Source organism: Choristoneura fumiferana, chromosome 11, assembly GCF_025370935.1.
Source record: "Choristoneura fumiferana chromosome 11, NRCan_CFum_1, whole genome shotgun sequence".
NCBI lineage: Eukaryota > Metazoa > Arthropoda > Insecta > Lepidoptera > Tortricidae > Choristoneura > Choristoneura fumiferana.
In genome coordinates, this window is record NC_133482.1 from 7,771,236 (window position 1) to 7,776,358 (window position 5,123).

A 5,123-nucleotide genomic window follows, 5' to 3' on the forward strand; every position below is an offset into this window, starting at 1 on the left:
AAGTGCACAATGTCACCGAACTTCGCTCTGTATTATGTAAAAGCAACAAGCTGTCGGTAGGCCTCCAACAAATGGAGCGACGACTGGTTAAGATCGCGGGATCGCGTGAATGCGGATAGCCACAAGACCGGTCTGAGTGGGAGTGCCTTGGGGGAGGTCCTATGTTCGCAGCAGTGGAGACGTCTTTCGGCTGACATATGATGTGTAGCAAATGTAGTCTTGATCGTGCCGCTCGAAAATATTTGAGATGTGGGGGGCGATATTGAATCGGTGAAGTCGTGGTGGTAGTGTTGCCTGAAAGTGGAACTTTGTGTGTGTTATAAAGCAGAGTGCTTACATCGATTTGCGTCATTTCAAATCCGTTTCTTGTGTTTCTTCTCAAATTACAAATACGTTCTGTTCTTCTCAAATTAATAAATAAATTCATTAATGCCTTTCTTCCTGTTATTAAAAAGTTTTTTTAACTTGCTTTGTTTAATTTAGACCATCCTCCGAATTGGAATTTGAATTTAAAGTGCTTCATTGGGTGATGAATTTGAAATTTGGTGATACATGTATATTGGATGACTGTACGGAATGGGTCCCAAAAATCAAAGCACTTTTACTTTGAACGAATATTTATTGATATCTAATCAATATAAACAACGATCACCTACTTGTTGCTTGCTACAAAAAACAATATTTCTCCAGCTTCTTATTGATCAATAAGTGCATGCCGTTAGCTAGTTTGAGCGCGGTACAGCGCCATCTGTCGGACACTTGACAATCTATATTATGATGATACTTGTTTTGTTCAATTTACATGGATCAGTTTATTATGTATTATGTGACGTTACGCATATTTAATGAATTATAATAAACATTACATTAATTGGATATAACTTTAAATTAGATAGGAAATATGGTACTGCTAGCGCCATCTGGTATCAGTTAGTTGAACTTTTCGTTGTTTACTTTTTGTATCTTTAGAATATTTTATAGAATTTAAAATTATAATAATAAAACATATTTTTATTAAACAAAGAAACGTTTCGACCACATATAGACGTGAACATACCGCCCGCCAAGGACGCCATGAGGCACGCAGTCCTTAATTCGCTTAGCCAACCAACGACATCTTTTAAAACTAAGATAAACGAAACAATTTAAAACTATTATTAAACAGTATGCAAGTTTGTGGGTCAAATTAGTTACAAACAGACCACATGAACTGCATTAAATACAAACAATTTACGAGAACTTATAACTAAGATGTATATACCGAGTACAATATAAAACAATATGCATCTTCTTTTTAATCGATAGGTAAACAGCATAATTTGCTCACGGGTCTTTTAATGACATTGCCCTTGCATTTTAAACTGACAACGCGAGTAACGCCGTCCAAACCAGAATGTTTCTCCACAATGAGGCCGTACAACCACTTAGAAGGGGGCAAATCATCCTCTTTGACTAAAACCACATTACCAACTGCTGGCTCGGGGGTTTGATGAGACCACTTATAACGATGGTAAAATTGTGTAAGATATTCACGCGACCAGCGGTGCCAGAACTCCTGTACCATCCTCTGAGTAAGTTGCCATCTCTTCAAACTACTTAAGTTGCAATGTATATAGTCACTCTCAGGAATTAGGACCAATGGTTCTCCTACAAGAAAATGACCTGGTGTTAAAGGGGTTGGGTCATCTTTATTGTCTGAGATTTGAGACAAGGGCCTAGAGTTTAGGCAAGCTTCAACTTGTGACAACATTGTTGTCATTTCTTCAAATGTCAAGGTTGTGTTGCCGATCACCCGTTTCAAGTGATGTTTTGTTGATTTAATCCCCGCTTCCCAGAGGCCCCCAAAGTTCGGGGAATGGGGTGGGATAAAATGCCAACGCGTTCCATTGCTCCCAAGATGTTCGGCTATCTCAGTTGTGACTCGGGAGTTTTGGTTCGAAAATAATTGCTTCAACTCATTAGCAGCACCCACGAAACTAGTTCCATTGTCACTATATAGATCTGAAACATGGCCGCGCCTTGCTACAAAACGTTTAAAAGCAGTCAGGAATCCCTGGGACGTCAAGTCACTTACTGCTTCCAAATGTATGGCTCTGGTAGCCATGCAGACGAATAGGCAAATATAACCTTTATAGGCGTGATGACCTCTACCCTTCGATGTTCGCATGCTGATTGGTCCTGCGTAGTCAACTCCACTCTGATGAAACGGTCTATGGGCAGTTGCTCTCGCCGATGGTAGCTGTCCCATGAATGGTTGACTAGCTGGTGCTGAATATCTGAAACATTTGATACATCTACGCACGAAAAACTTTACCAAATTCTTAGCACCTACTACCCAGTACTTAGATCGCAAATAATTGAGCATGAGTTGCGGTCCACCATGCAACGTTTTCTCATGAGCTTCTGCTACGACTAAATTGGTAAAGTGTGACCGGTGAGGCAAAATTATTGGATGTTTCATTTTTTCGCTGATGCCTGCGTGTTGCAACCTGCCACCAACTTTCAGAATGCCGAGATCATCCACGACAGGATCTAATGATGTAAGTTTACTCTTTTTATTTACTAATTTATTTTCTTTCAGGTTGTATAATTCTTCTTTAAAATGTTTTTGCTGTACGATTTTTATGCATGTGTTTATACTATCTAAGATTTCTGGAGCGGTAAGCCACTTCGTACTTTTTTCCTTTTTACAGTGCTTTAAGAATCGTTTGCAGTACGCCACGACACGAATAAGTCTTCTTAGACTAGAAAACTTACTCATCACTTCATCTTCAATGTCCATGTTATCTTCACAGGTAGTTACTAAACAGACTTTGTTTGGCCTTTCTTCTAAATGTGTATCTTTTGTGACGACTTTTGTGTAATTTATATTATTTTCTTTCAGCCACGTCGGTCCCTCTTTCCACAGCTGTTCGTCGGTGAATTGGTGGATGCCTCTCGAAGCACAGTCTGCTGGATTATCCTTGGACGAGACATGTGCCCATTGAGTAGGCTCCAGTGAGGTTATAATTTCTGTAACACGATTCGCTACGAATGTTTTCCAACGATTCGGTCGACTATTTAGCCATGACAAGACGATTGATGAATCGGTCCAAGCATGAACGTTTACCTTGTCCACATTCAAGACCTTTGATACTTCGGCCAGTAACTTAGTGAGTAATACGGCTCCACATAACTCAAGTCGTGGTATTGACACCCTCTTAATAGGCGCTACCTTTGTTTTAGAAGTGATCAATGATACGTGCACGTTTCCTTGGCAATCTATCACACGGCTGTATACAACGGCAGCATATGCATCATCAGACGCATCGCAAAATCCTTGCAGTTCAAGAGCCTCGTCACTTTTGCTGGTGTGTATCCATCGAGGCAATTTGAATTTTACGAGATGACTCAATGTTTTTCTATAGCTATGCCATTCTCTCAGCAATTGAGGAGGCACTTCATCATCCCAGTCTATGCCGGATAGCCATAACTTTTGGATGAATATTTTAGCTGATATGATTACGGGCGCTAACCAACCTAGAGGGTCGAACAATCTAGATATATCCGATATTACCTTTCTCTTGGTTACAGGAAACCTCAAATCTGGCAGCTGTACCGCGTATTCAAATTCGTCGCTGCTTCGGTTCCAAGTAAGACCTAAGATTTTCATAACGGCATCTATCTTTAGTTCTACATTTCCTTCCACTTCCCTTTTTCTACGGTTACCATTTCTCTTAGCTCTTCCTGGTTGCTACTCCATTTTTGGAGTTCAAACCCACCTCTCGATAATAGGTCATTCATTTCACTGTAGATTTGCTTTCCTTCCTCTACCGTATCACAGCCCGTTAACAGGTCGTCCATGTAAAAGTGTTTCAGGACCCTTTCAGCAGCCATCTTCAGATCTTGTCCTTCATCGTAAGCAACTTGATGTAGAGTGCGCACGGCGAGGTAGGGCGCGGAGGCAGTTCCAAAGGTAACCCTTAATAATTTGTAATGTTTCAGAGGTTGATTTGGATCCTCGCGCCAAAGTATTCTTTGATAATTCGCATCCTTCTCATCCACTAGCACCTGCCTGTACATCTTCACGATGTCTGCTACTAGGCATACCGGATACCGACGCCAAGACATTATGAGATGACGCAGATCGGGTTGGATGGTAGGACCTATCATAAGCGAATCATTCAGGGACACTCCGCGACTATTTTTGCACGACGCGTCGAACACGACCCGTAGTTTTGACGTGCTTTTGTCTTCCCTGATGACTGCGTGGTGTGGTAAGTAGCAGGATTTGTTGGAGTTTTTATGGGGATCGGTTATTTCCACCATATGTCCTAGGTTTACATATTCTTGAATGACGTCACTGTATGATTTTTTAAGATTCACATCTCTTTCCAGTTTTCTTTCCAAAAATGAAAATCGCTTAGCGGCTATGGCTTCAGAATTTCCATTCGTGCATTCCGGGTTGCGTTCTCGAAATGGGAGCCTTACGATGTATCGACCAGAGCTATTTCTTGTTGTTGTCGCAGCGTATATATCTTGACATCGTTTCTCCTCTTCTGTGTAAAGTTCCCTGGGATCTGCAACTGGCGTATCATTTTCCAGTTCCCAAAATCGTTTGAGCAGGTCATTTTCATTAACATGCACATGATTTACACTAACGTTCTGAGACAGGGAACCGTTCATGTTTATGGGACCGGATAAAATCCAACCTAAAGTAGTTTTCTGTGCTGTTGGTGTTCCTGAAAGACCCTTGATCATCCCATCCATTAAGATTTGACCATAAACATCTGCTCCCAGGAGCATGTCGATTTTATTTGGGATGTTGAAGCTTGGATCGGCTAAGTTTAAATTAGCAAACTCTGAGTGGAGCTCGACCACAACTCTCTTGTCAGGGAGAATTGATGTAAGTTTGCTGAGGACAAAAGCGTTTACACCTATCGAAAAGTTCGGATCATGAAGTGATTGAATCTTAACTTGAACCCTTGACTTAGACGCTATATTAGCGTTTTCGTCACTTCCTAGAACCGATATAGTGCTTCTGTGTGATATTTTCTTCAACCCAAGTAGTTGAACGGCAGGCTCCGTGATAAATGAAGCCTGGGACCCCTGATCGAGTAAACACCTAATTGTTATACCTGTCC